The sequence below is a fragment of the Lissotriton helveticus genome, chromosome 8 (assembly GCF_964261635.1).
Source record: "Lissotriton helveticus chromosome 8, aLisHel1.1, whole genome shotgun sequence".
Classification (NCBI taxonomy): domain Eukaryota; kingdom Metazoa; phylum Chordata; class Amphibia; order Caudata; family Salamandridae; genus Lissotriton; species Lissotriton helveticus.
The window spans coordinates 848,913,913-848,928,522 of record NC_136069.1 but is presented as its reverse complement, the minus strand read 5'-3'; positions in this window follow the sequence as shown (position 1 = coordinate 848,928,522).

Here is a 14,610-nt window from a genome sequence, read left to right as displayed (position 1 = left end):
CCAATAAGTGTATCGGGGTAAACACCCAAGTTTCCTGGAAACACAGGACAGAATAGGAATTAACTACCTCCAGCCATGCTGGTTGAATAATTTTTGAAGATATACCTGCCAAGTTCCAGCTAAGGATATGTAATTTGGAGGATAGTTCTTGAGTTTCCACACAAGTAGGCAAAGTTTTTATATTATTTCGCTGACTAACTGGGGGGAAACGGTGTACTGGGAGCTGCATCTTTGTCCCATTTACCAGACCTTTTGATATATTGCTATTTTTCGGGAAACTCTTCATGGGAGGTACATTTAAGAGTATTCTAGCATTATCCTCCCCCTCCACCCTTTGGTCCTTCTCTAGAGAGAGTCAGTCTATATCCTCCAAACCATAGAGTGGCTCATAGTAGTTATTTCAGGGAAAATTCCAGGTGGGAGTTATTGGTGGGAAACGGTTACCATAACCCACTTGATCATATCTAGGAGTTAAATAGGTTTTATTTCTCCATGGCCTGCCATTATACAAATGTAGATCGTGGGTAGGAAAAGTTTCGCCCCTATTTCGCTGTCCTGGTAAATGGAAATTTTGCGGTAGTCTTTGGAGGTATTGGGTGGTAGGATTCTCATGATAATGTGTAGGGCGATGTGGTTTTGGGGGCATTAAGGCTTCTGGATAAAAAAATAGTAAGGATTTGGGTGAAATCGGGCCTTTATTGGTAGCTGTAAACCAGTCCATTATGTGGTTGGTGACTCTGGGATCTTTAAAAGTGATTATAATTACATCGCCCTCAATATCTTTGGGGCGTAAGCCCACCCAGCTAGTTCTCCTCACCATGATGATATCGCCGTTTAGGTGAGGTGGCTATGGCCTGTTATTTTTTAGCCAATAAATGACCTTATTTTTGAGGCTAACAGGGTCTTCATATCTTGCTGGAGATGGTAAAGGCGGAACCCCCGTTAAAATAATAACATTGTGAGATGCAGCTGGAGGTAGATCCACATGTCTCTCACCCAGTGGTCTCTTATGTTTCTGATCAAAAGTTTTCATATCCCGCGTGGATTTGGTATTCCCCATTCTTGCCGAATCCACGAGAGATTTTATTTGAGCTGATTGTGCTCGAGGATCTATGGGCAGTTTGGATGAACCCGAGGCAAGTTTATTTATTCGGCGCAAAGCAGCTGTGGGTGTTGGTATAGTAGGGGTATTTGATACTTTTGCAAATATATCAGGATTTGACGTTTTTACCTCTTTAGTAGCTTTCTCTCTCTCTTTAGTAGTCAGTGGGGGGTTTACCAAATCAGTACTAATTAAAGTGTTTAGGGTGGGGCATCCTATGAGGGTATCCAATTGAGTTCCTAATTTCTTTACTCTCTCCACTATTGGAATAAGTAATGCTTTCATAAGGTGCTCCATCGTATCTACGAAGTCTTTTATAGTTGGAGGAACCTGGGTGGTCAGTGTATTTCTAAGGACGTTGGGTGCCCCTTCAGCTATTTTGTGTAATTCTTTCATTAATAAGTCCTTTTGGGGCATTAATTTGTGGATAATTGTATCTGCTTGACCCAAACTTTTTTTCCTTCGCTTTTTCGGTGGAGATCTATTGACGACCTTTTTCCTTTTCACAGAGTTAGGGCCTCTCGACGATTTAGGGGCTTTGTGTTTAAAAGTGAATAAAACACATTGACTTCGCTGTCCTGCCTCTGAGGATTTAGATGCCTCGATAATACATGAGCTTTCATGGGTGTTAGGAGGTTTAGGAGTATCAAGGTCAATAAGATCAATATTTAAATTACTGCTAAGGAGGGGTTGCTCCGGTTGGTGACTGGTGAAATTATCATCTTTGGGAGACGAGCAGGACTGGAAAATTAAAGGAACATTGTCCGTATTAAATAACTCGTCATCAGAATTTTCCCGAATTGGGTAGTCCAGCTGGACGTCAGGGAGTACTTTAATACCAGGATCCAAAGCGGTGTTTTTAAGTTGCTCAATTGATAGACGTCGAGCTGCACGGCGCTCTGCCAGGGCCAGCTCTCTGTCCACCTCAACCTTGGCTTTTGTAAAATATTTATCCAGTGGGCCCAAAATGGAAGAACCTACCCTGGATGGTAAAACGTCATCAATGGGCATAGACATACCTGGCGTGTAATCCTGATATTGGGCTGTATTGGGATAAAATCCGTAGAACTGATTAATACACGACAGGGGAGGGGCCAAGCCAAGCCTTGTCTGGCCTTGGAGGGCCGTAGAGGGCCCGCCCTTTGCCCGGGCTTCGCCCCGGGCTGCGACCCGCGCGCGTCCCGCGGTGCGCGGTAGTGAACTAGCTTAAGTTCCTATTGGGTGAGAGGGGGCGTAGCACTGGGAGGGGGCGCGGCTCACACGGGAAGAGGACCCAGCTGGTGGTGGTGGTTGCTGGTCCTCGCAGTCCCGGGGCCGCGCCTCTCGCCTCCTCTGCGGCCACGAAGTTGGTCTCCTCCTCCCACTGGGAACAACAAACTGCAGAAAGTCTTGTCAGCTACTCCTGTAGCGACGCGCAAACAACACAGGGCAAAGAAACCTCACGGCGAGCGGCCCCCGCGTAGCAGGGGCCGCGAGAGGTGAAGAGCGTTTTAGGTGGGGGCGTGGCACTGGGAGGGTGCGCGGCTCACACGGGAAGAGGACCCAGCTGGTGGTGGTGGTTGCTGGTCCTCGCAGTCCCGGGGCCGCGCCTCTCGCCTCCTCTGCGGCCACGAAGTTGGTCTCCTCCTCCCACTGGGAACAACAAACTGCAGAAAGTCTTGTCAGCTACTCCTGTAGCGACGCGCAAACAACACAGGGCAAAGAAACCTCACGGCGAGCGGCTCCCGCGTAGCGGGGGCCGCGAGAGGTGAAGAGCGTTTTAGGTGGGGGCGTGGCACTGGGAGGGTGTAGGAGAGTAGGGTCTGCTATCCTATGGTCACCCCAAATTTTTGCTTTTTGCTTCACTGGTTTTCGACTACTGAGGCTGTGGGCCTGCTGATCAGACCCCCAGCCTGCTGTTCTCTCACTAAATTAATGACACATGTGCTATAGGCACATACCACAATTGGAAATGGACTCCTTGTCAGCCCCTGTATAATGCACTATAGGTGCCCAGGGCATAGGGGCCACCAAGGCCTACCAGGGGCTGCAGCATATCTTTTGCCACCCCTGGCTGGTTCTTAAATTGACACAACTGGCTGATCACTCAGCTGGGGTAAGGTGGTGTAATCACCCCTTGCTTGGATATAGTATACCTATATCTAAACCTATATCTGGACACATGTAAACCTGTGAGCCACTCCTATGGAAGGCCTCATCAATCCTGGAGGCTGAGTGCGTGGTTTTATGTGAGATGGAGCTCTAGCATGAGCTGAGCCTGTCTGCAGCTGTCGGGAACAACTCCCTAAGCTGTTTCAGGATAATGCCATACCATATACTCTTAAGTGCCTTATAATCCTCGCGGTTAAATAGCAACTTTGGTTTGGCTTTATCAAAACATGTCGTGTAAGGTGTCATACGATTTGGAATACTATCCCCTCGCCAGTTCTGGCGACGGGGATAGCATTCCACCCCTCTAGAGGGGTAAGACATGTTACTTCACTTAAATGCGGTTAACTTCTCCAAAGACCTTAAGATCCACAAAATGGATGCCTCTGCCACAGACAAATGTCTGGACCCCTGCAGCTGACCGAAACTCGGCCAAATGGGGCCTGGACAAAGAGTTTCCTGTCACAGGAGGGTGTCACCGCCCTCCAGACAGGAGATAGTGGATTGTAGCAGGGAGGTTTGAAAGAAACCAGACACTGCCTGGGGCGCATAAGGCTGCCCCTTGCATAATCCGGCCAAACCGGTTCTGGGGTACTCCAGCCCTCGTGCCAGGGTGGCCTGGATCAAAGGAAGGGGGTGTATCCACCCACTTCCTGGGTCCCACCCATAGGGGGGGACCTAGCAGGTAATCACGCCCCCCAGATTCGAATAAGAGTGGGAGCAGTGCCAATGCACATCAGATTTTCCTGGAAGAAACATTAGAAATGAAACTCTGGACCCTTGGACCTCCATCTCAACGTGGAAGCCCGAAGAATCTCCCTTGTGGTCAAGGAGTGACCACCCTGCAGCAGCAGGCACCATCCAGCCCTCGAAGTCTACTTAGTTGCAGTTCCCGCCGGAACTCGAGCGACTGAGATAAACGAGATCAAGCTTGCCTGCCTTCCAACAGCCCGATCCACAGTCCCTGCAGAGCTGAGACCCGTGGAGGCGACCGGAAGTGTGGGGCACGCCATCTTGAATTGACCACGAGACGCTGACCGTGCAGCCCACGAGTGACCCTCGAAGCTGTGCACCGGGGTTTGAGAAGCCCCCACCCTGAGCTACTCTTGAACTGAAGTTCAGCCCTCCACACTCGACGAGTGCTGCGTGGGGCCCTTCTGCTCTATTTGGCTCAATGCGTTGGCCCGGTCACTTGCCAGCCGGCTAGTGGTCCCTGTGCCGACGAAACTACAAAGAAGACTCGTGAATCTGGTTGCTCCAGATCTACACCAGCTCTCCTGAAAAGGAGCCCCGACTCTGACCTTCCTGGTCCGAGTGAGAAGCAATCTTCCGATCCCGCGTGGATTGCTCTTGCCAAGTGTTGTTTGCTCCAAACTTGAAGCCGACAGTGCCGACGGCGAGAGCCTGCGTGGGACAGATCGTGACCTGCTCCTGGACATCGCAGATGCCCCAGAGCCCACGTGACAGCGGAGAGAAGCTCCTCGACGACCACCTGATTGCGCCCGACATTGCCTGGTTCCGTCCTGGTTCCACCCTGGTCACTGCTGAGTGACCCAGACTCTGTCCCCTCTGCTTTCAGGTACCCTTCGACTTGAGTCCACCCTTGGACTCCACCGGACACTTCATCTTCAACCCGCCTGCAGCCCTTTCAGCTTCAAGCACCAAGAGCCTGCGTGTCAAAACCCGACGCCACTTCGACCCTGTGCACCCACTTCCTGTGGGTGAGGTAACTTTGCTCCGCCGGTGTTCCCACACTGGTGCACACCTCTAGGGTCTGTGTCTTAAGTTTTGTTCCTCTAGGTTCAGCGGAAGTGTCCTAAAACTCTAACTTTACACTTTTTACGCACCATTGGTTAACATTGGTGCATGCGTGCGCTTTCCGCACTGCTCCCGAATCCCTAGGGCCATTCCCGACTTCAGCATTGCTTGTCCTGACTGCTCCCAGCGATTCCCTAGGCCCTAGGCCTAACCACTGCTCGAGTGGCATCTCTTATACCACTTGTTTAGTATATGGTTTGAGTGGCCCCCTGCCCTCATCCATAATTGTGCAACTTGTATGTTTAAACAGTGCTTTTGATTTAACGCTTGTGCCCCTTTATTCATAAAGAATACTGGGGATTGTTTTTAGTAATAAACACATATATTTTTATAATATATACTTGTGTGGTGTCCTTTCATTTGATATTACAGGATTGTATGTGGTAAAACAGCTCGCTTAACACGACCTCTTAAGTTAAGCCTTTAGGCTGCTTAGTCCATGCTACCCCTAGGATAGCTTGTCTAATAAGGTTGACTTACAACCAGACAGCATAAGGGATTGTTTGGTCTGATAATAGGTGGTTCCAGAATTGGAAACATCACCTATCAGGCCAACTTCTCACATTGGTGAGCAGCGGTGCGGATTTGAGCTTGCTGTTGTTTTACCATTGCAATCTTTGTATCAAATTGAAAGATCACATCAAGTACCTCTAGGTACATATAAATCAAAAGCTTAGCATATTAAGTTCTACTGAACTTAGTAGTTGTAGATTAAAGGGATTAGCACACCCTGACTACAACTCACTAGTAAGGTACAGTAGGAAAACACTTAGTGTAGGTAGGTGCATCACTTACACCACACTAGAGTCATGTCTGACACAGGAAAAGCCTCAGGGTCTACTCCTGTGACAGTTGACCTTACCCAGGCAACTTTCAGCTATGACAAACTAACCCGAAAAGACTTGGTTGCCTTGTGCAAATCAAGAGGGTTAAAAAGGGGCAGAAGTCCCACCTGCCAAATCCTGGTAGCCATCCTAGAGCAGGATGACTTAGAAAGGGCTAAGGAAGCTTCCCTAGAGACAGGAAATGGAGGGAACCCCCTGTAACTTATCCCCCTCAGGAGGAGGACGAGGAAGAAGAAGAGGAGGAGGAGGACTCAGAAGTTGAGGACCCAGAAGATCAGGATCAGAGGGGTAGCCAGGTCCAAGTTGCCAGGCTTAACCAGGCCAACTTAGACCTACTGGGGAATGGAGAGGGCCAGCACCTCCCCAGATCCCAAAATGTTATTCTCCCAGGCAACAGAAGAGTGAGATCTCCCTCAGGGGACTCTCATATTTCTAGTGCCTCCAGAGAATCACAGAGAGGCATGACTGCTTCTCAAAAGCTAGAGCATAGGGCCAGAATGAGGGCTGTCAAACTCCAGATAGAGAGGGAGGAGGTAGCCTTGGCTCAAGCTAGACTTGCCTTGGCAAGAGAGCAGAAATTAAGTGGCTTAAATGTCACTGGTGGCAGCAATTTTCCAAGAGAAAAAGACAGGGGCTATGACAATAGAAACCTGACAAAAATGGTGCCCCCCTTTAAAGAAGGGGATGACATCCACAAATGGATGACTGCTCTTGAGAGAGCCTGCATGGTACAGCAGGTTCCTCAGGATCAGTGGGCTGCAATTTTATGGTACTCCTTTTCTGAGAAAGGGAGGGACAGGCTCCTCACAGTTAGACCTGAGGATGCCAAAAACTACACTGTCTTGAAGAGTGCTCTTATTGAAGGGTTTGGCCTAACCACTGAGCAATACAGGTTGTTGTTCAGAGACACCCAAAAAGCACAGACTCAAGACTGGACTGATTTCGTTGACTGTGCCACTAAGGCTTTGGAGGGTTGGTTGCAGGGAAGTAAAGTTTCAGACTATACAGGATTGTACAATCTTATGATGAGAGAACAGATCCTTAATAACTGTACAAACCAGCTGTTGCATCAATACCTTATTGACTCTGATCTGACCTCTCCCCAAGAATTGGGAAAGAAGGCAGACAAATGGGTCAGAACAAGGATTAAGCAGAAACCCCAGAACCAAGGTGGTGACCAGAAGAAAACAGACCAGAAGGGTGGTAACCAGAAAGATAAAGAAAAAGACCAGAAGTCTTCAGGCCCCCAAACTAATAGTAAGGAGGGTGGTTCCCAAAATGGAAACAAGAAGAAGAAGAACAAAGGTCCAAAGACACCTTGGTGTAATACCTGCAAATCAGTTTCACACTGGGGCAGTGAGTGCACCAAGGCAAATCCAGTCCCCACCACTCCAGCTCCTAAAGCAACTGCAACCCCAAGTACAGTAAGCAGTGGTGGAACACAGTCCAAGGGTGTAGCTGGGTTGACCCTGGGTATTGAAGTAGGATCTGGCCTAGTCAGAATCCCTACACAGGCAGTTCTCCTGTATGATGTGGACATTGAGTTGCCCACTGCAGTAAGCCCCAGTAACCTGGGCAAATATAGGCAGACTCCCTTAATTAATGAGAAACTGGCTCAAGCCTACAGGGACACATGTGCCAGTGTCACAATGGTGACACCTGACTTTGTGGACCCTGGACAGATTGTACTAGGTGAGAGCTACCTAGTGACCAATGCAAGCAACTCCACTACTTCCCATAGTGTGGCAGTTGTGAACTTCTCCTGGGGAGGGGTTGATGGCCTAAAGAAAGTTGTGGTGAGTGCAGACCTACCAGTAGACTGTCTGTTAGGCAATGATCTTGAAAGCTCAGCATGGTCAGAAGTGGAGTACAGGACTCATGCAGAAATGCTAGGGATTTCAGAGCATGTCCTTGCCATGACAAGGGCTCAGGCTAAGAAGTGCCTTCCTGAACCAGTGGTGGATCTTGAAACAATAGACCAACCACAACCCAAGAGGAGGAGCAAGAGAGGAAAGGCTGAGCCTTCCAACTTGCCCCAGGTTGAGGATCAAGTTTCAGAGGAAACTGATTCTGCAGTCCAAGAGGAGACTGTCTCTGAGGAACTTGAACCTGACCAGGTTGAGTTTCTGGGGACAGGGGGACCCTCAAGGGCAGACCTGAGGCAGGCTCAATTAGATTGCCCTTCACTTGAACCCCTCAGACAGCAGGCTGCTGCTGAGGCTGCTGGGGATGCCCATGGTACCCATACTGTGTATTGGGATGATGGACTCCTTTACTCAGAGGCTAGAGACCCCAAGCCTGGCATGACCAGGAGGTTGGTCATACCTCTGCAGTTTAGGGGGTTCCTTCTTACCTTGGCCCATGATATTCCCCTTGCAGGACACTTAGGCCAGAACAAGACGTGGGACAGGCTTGTTTCACACTTTCACTGGCCTCACATGTCAGAGGATGTCAAGGAGTTTTGTCGCTCCTGTGTCACTTGCCAAGCCAGTGGTAAGTCAGGTGGCACAACAAAGGCCCCCCCTAATACCACTACCTGTGGTGGGGGTCCCCTTTGAAAGAGTTGGAATTGATATTGTGGGTCCAATGGACCCCCAAACAGCATCTGGGAACAGATTTATACTGGTGGTAGTGGATCATGCCACCAGGTATCCAGAGGCTATTCCCCTGAGGACCACCACAGCACCTGTGGTGGCAAAAGCCCTCATTGCAGTTTTCTCAAGAGTGGGCTTCCCAAAGGAGGTGTTATCAGATAGGGGCACCAATTTTATGTCCAGCTATCTGAAAGCAATGTGGAAGGAGTGTGGAGTAAACTACAAGTTTACCACCCCCTACCATCCACAATGCAATGGGCTTGTGGAGAGATTTAACAAGACCCTTAAAGGCATGATAAAAGGATTACCAGAGAAGCTCAGGCGGAAATGGGACATTCTTTTACCCTGCCTGCTCTTTGCTTACAGAGAGGTCCCACAGAAGGGGGTTGGCTACAGCCCTTTTGAACTTTTGTTTGGCCACCCTGTGAGGGGTCCATTGTGTTTGGTGAAGGAAGGATGGGAGTTACCTCTCAAAAAGCCCAAACTAGACATAGTGGACTATGTACTTGGTCTCCGCTCCAGGATGGCTGAGTACATGGAAAGAGCATCCAAAAACCTGGAGGCCAGCCAAGAATTGCAGAAAGCTTGGCATGACCAAAAGGCTGTACTGGTAGAGTTCCAACCAGGACAGAAGGTGTGGGTACTGGAGCCAGTGGCTCCAGCAGCACTCCAGGACAAATGGAGTGGACCCTATCCTAACATTGAAAAGAAGGGGGAAGTCACCTACTTGGTGGACTTTGGAACACCCAGGAGCCCTCACAGGGTAATCCATGTGAATCGCTTGAAAGCATTTGTGGACAGGGAGGACATGAGCTTGCTCATGGCCACAGATGGGGATCAGGAGGAAGAGAGTGACCCTCTCCCAGACCTGCTTTCTCAGAACCCTGATGATGGTTCAGTTGATGGAGTAGCCTTGGCAGGCAGCCTCACTGACCAGCAACAGATGGACTGCAGACAAGTGTTGCAGGCCCACAGGCATTTGTTTTCACTCACACCCAGCCAGACTGACTGGTGTACCCATGTAGTGGACACTGGTGACAGTCTGCCTGTGAAGAATAAGATCTACAGGCAACCTGACCATGTCAGGGATTGCATCAAGGCTGAGGTGCAAAAGATGTTGGAGCTTGGAGTGATTGAGCCATCAGAGAGCCCATGGGCCAGCCCAGTAGTCCTGGTGCCAAAACCTCATACCCAAGATGGAAAGAGAGAAATGAGGTTTTGCGTGGACTACAGGGGTCTCAATGCTGTCACTAGGACAGATGCTCACCCCATTCCAAGAGCAGATGAGCTCATTGACAGATTGGCTTCTGCCAAGTTTCTGAGCACGTCCGATCTGACAGCTGGCTACTGGCAAATCAGACTAGCTGAGGAGTCAAAAGCCAAAACAGCATTCTCTACCCCTAGTGGACATTATCAGTTTGTGGTAATGCCCTTTGGTTTGAAGAATGCACCTGCCACTTTCCAAAGGTTGGTGAACCAAGTCCTTACTGGGTTGGATGACTTTTGTGCAGCATATCTAGATGATATTGCTGTCTTTAGCTCCACCTGGGAGGATCACCTGATCCACCTGAAGAAAGTTTTGGAGGCCCTGCAAAAGGCAGGCCTAACTATCAAGGCCACTAAGTGCCAGATAGGGCAGAGTAAGGTTGTATACCTGGGCCACCTAGTAGGTGGAGGCCAGGTTCAGCCACTGGAGAGCAAAATCCAGGCCATACAGGACTGGGCTCCTCCAGTTACCCAGACACAAGTCACAGCCTTCTTGGGCCTGACTGGGTATTACAGGAAGTTTGTGAAAAACTATGGGTCTATAGTGACACCATTAAATGACTTGACATCCAAGAAGATGCCAAAAAAGGTTCAGTGGACAGTTAGCTGTCAGAAGGCATTTGATGACCTGAAGAAGGCCATGTGCTCTGCACCTATCCTGAAGAGTCCTGACTACTCCAAACAGTTCATTGTACAGACAGATGCTTCTGAGTTGGGGGTGGGAGCTGTGCTCTCACAACTTAATCAAGATGGTCAAGACCAGCCTATTGCTTTCATTAGCAGGAGGCTGACTCCCAGAGAGAAACGTTGGTCAGCCATTGAGAGGGAGGCCTTTGCTGTGGTTTGGGCACTAAAGAAGTTGAGGTCCTACTTGTTTGGAACTCACTTCCTAGTACAGACAGATCACAAGCCCCTCTTGTGGCTCAATCAGATGAAGGGTGAAAATCCCAAACTGCTCAGGTGGTCCATTTCCCTACAGGGGATGGACTTTACAGTGGAGCACCGCCCAGGGACTGACCATGGTAATGCAGATGGTCTCTCCAGGTACTTCCACTTAGAACATGAAGACTTATCTGGTCAAGGTTAGTTTAATGTCCCTGCGTTTGGGGGGGGGGGTTGTGTAGGAGAGTAGGGTCTGCTATCCTATGGTCACCCCAAATGTTTGCTTTTTGCTTCACTGGTTTTCGACTACTGAGGCTGTGGGCCTGCTGATCAGACCCCCAGCCTGCTGTTCTCTCACTAAATTAATGACACATGTGCTATAGGCACATACCACAATTGGAAATGGACTCCTTGTCAGCCCCTGTATAATGCACTATAGGTGCCCAGGGCATAGGGGCCACCAAGGCCTACCAGGGGCTGCAGCATATCTTTTGCCACCCCTGGCTGGTTCTTAAATTGACACAACTGGCTGATCACTCAGCTGGGGTAAGGTGGTGTAATCACCCCTTGCTTGGATATAGTATACCTATATCTAAACCTATATCTGGACACATGTAAACCTGTGAGCCACTCCTATGGAAGGCCTCATCAATCCTGGAGGCTGAGTGCGTGGTTTTATGTGAGATGGAGCTCTAGCATGAGCTGAGCCTGTCTGCAGCTGTCGGGAACAACTCCCTAAGCTGTTTCAGGATAATGCCATACCATATACTCTTAAGTGCCTTATAATCCTCGCGGTTAAATAGCAACTTTGGTTTGGCTTTATCAAAACATGTCGTGTAAGGTGTCATACGATTTGGAATACTATCCCCTCGCCAGTTCTGGCGACGGGGATAGCATTCCACCCCTCTAGAGGGGTAAGACATGTTACTTCACTTAAATGCGGTTAACTTCTCCAAAGACCTTAAGATCCACAAAATGGATGCCTCTGCCACAGACAAATGTCTGGACCCCTGCAGCTGACCGAAACTCGGCCAAATGGGGCCTGGACAAAGAGTTTCCTGTCACAGGAGGGTGTCACCGCCCTCCAGACAGGAGATAGTGGATTGTAGCAGGGAGGTTTGAAAGAAACCAGACACTGCCTGGGGCGCACAAGGCTGCCCCTTGCATAATCCGGCCAAACCGGTTCTGGGGCACTCCAGCCCTCGTGCCAGGGCGGCCTGGATCAAAGGAAGGGGGTGTATCCACCCACTTCCTGGGTCCCACCCATAGGGGGGGACCTAGCAGGTAATCACGCCCCCCAGATTCGAATAAGAGTGGGAGCAGTGCCAATGCACATCAGATTTTCCTGGAAGAAACATTAGAAACGAAACTCTGGACCCTTGGACCTCCATCTCAACGTGGAAGCCCGAAGAATCTCCCTTGTGGTCAAGGAGTGACCACCCTGCAGCAGCAGGCACCATCCAGCCCTCGACATCTACTTAGTTGCAGTTCCCGCCGGAACTCGAGCGACTGAGATTGACGAGATCAAGCTTGCCTGCCTTCCAACAGCCCGATCCACAGTCCCTGCAGAGCTGAGACCCGTGGAGGCGACCGGAAGTGTGGGGCACGCCATCTTGAATTGACCACGAGACGCTGACCGTGCAGCCCACGAGTGACCCTCGAAGCTGTGCACCGGGGTTTGAGAAGCCCCCACCCTGAGCTACTCTTGAACCGAAGTTCAGCCCTCCACACTCGACGAGTGCTGCGTGGGGCCCTTCTGCTCCATTTGGCTCAACGCATTGGCCCGGTCACTTGCCAGCCGGCTAGTGGTCCCTGTGCCGATGAAACTACAAAGAAGACTCGTGAATCTGGTTGCTCCAGATCCACACCAGCTCCCCTGAAAAGGAGCCCCGACTCTGACCTTCCTGGTCCGAGTGAGAAGCAATCTTCCGATCCCGCGTGGATTGCTCTTGCCAAGTGTTGTTTGCTCCAAACTTGAAGCCGACAGTGCCGAAGGCAAGAGCCTGCGTGGGACAGATCGTGACCTGCTCCTGGACGTCGCAGATGCCCCAGAGCCCACGTGACAGCGGAGAGAAGCTCCTCAACGACCACCTGATTGCGCCCGACATTGCCTGGTTCCGTCCTGGTTCCACCCTGGTCACTGCTGAGTGACCCAGACTCTGTCCCCTCTGCTTTCAGGTACCCTTCGACTTGAGTCCACCCTTGGACTCCACCGGACACTTCATCTTCAACCCGCCTGCAGCCCTTTCAGCTTCAAGCACCAAGAGCCTGCGTGTCAAAACCCGACGCCACTTCGACCCTGTGCACCCACTTCCTGTGGGTGAGGTAACTTTGCTCCGCCGGTGTTCCCACACTGGTGCACACCTCTAGGGTCTGTGTCTTAAGTTTTGTTCCTCTAGGTTCAGCGGAAGTGTCCTAAAACTCTAACTTTACACTTTTTACGCACCATTGGTTAACATTGGTGCATGCGTGCGCTTTCCGCACTGCTCCCGAATCCCGAGGGCCATTCCCGACTTCAGCATTGCTTGTCCTGACTGCTCCCAGCGATTCCCTAGGCCCTAGGCCTAACCACTGCTCGAGTGGCATCTCTTATACCACTTGTTTAGTATATGGTTTGAGTGGCCCCCTGCCCTCATCCATAATTGTGCAACTTGTATGTTTAAACAGTGCTTTTGATTTAACGCTTGTGCCCCTTTATTCATAAAGAATACTGGGGATTGTTTTTAGTAATAAACACATATATTTTTATAATATATACTTGTGTGGTGTCCTTTCATTTGATATTACAGGATTGTATGTGGTAAAACAGCTCGCTTAACACGACCTCTTAAGTTAAGCCTTTAGGCTGCTTAGTCCATGCTACCCCTAGGATAGCTTGTCTAATAAGGTTGACTTACAACCAGACACCATAAGGGATTGTTTGGTCTGATAATAGGTGGTTCCAGAATTGGAAACATCACCTATCAGGCCAACTTCTCACAGAGGGGGCGCGGCTCACACGGGAAGAGGACCCAGCTGGTGGTGGTGGTTGCTGGTCCTCGCAGTCCCGGGGCCGCGCCTCTCGCCTCCTCTGCGGCCACGAAGTTGGTCTCCTCCTCCCACTGGGAACAACAAACTGCAGAAAGTCTTGTCAGCTACTCCTGTAGCGACGCGCAAACAACACAGGGCAAAGAAACCTCACGGCGAGCAGCACCCGCGTAGCGGGGGCCGCGAGAGGTGAAGAGCGTTTTAGGTGGGGGCGTGGCACTGGGAGGGGGCGCGGCTCACACGGGAAGAGGACCCAGCTGGTGGTGGTGGTTGCTGGTCCTCGCAGTCCCGGGGCCGTGCCTCTCGCCTCCTCTGCGGCCACGAAGTTGGTCTCCTCCTCCCACTGGGAACAACAAACTGCAGAAAGTCTTGTCAGCTACTCCTGTAGCGACGCGCAAACAACACAGGGCAAAGAAACCTCATGGCGAGCGGCACCCCCCGGGCATTGGGTCTGTCCTGGAGCCCCTGTAGCAATTCTGCGACTGGTTCCTTAGACCCATTGTACAAATATCACCTTCCTACCTGAGGGACAAGTAAGATGTCCTCTGCCTCCTAAGAGGTTTAGAGAGCAATCCTACTAAGTACCTCTTTATCACCATGGATATAGCGGTCCTATACACTAGCATACCACATAGATGCACACTCACTGTTGTGGAACAAATCTTCCTGAATAGAGACTGGGAATTCACAACACCAAGGCATTTCATCATGGAGCATGCGGAGGTGGCCCTAACAGAATTTCATCAAATATGAAGACGTCATATAACATCAAATCAAAGGCACGTCTATGGGCAGCACTTTCGCTCCCAGCATGGCGTGCCTTAATGTCCATCAATTTGATGAGGACTATACCTTCGACTAGAGTAACCCAAATGCAGCACATCTTGAAACCTGGCAAAGCTATATAGACAATGTATTCATCGTGTGG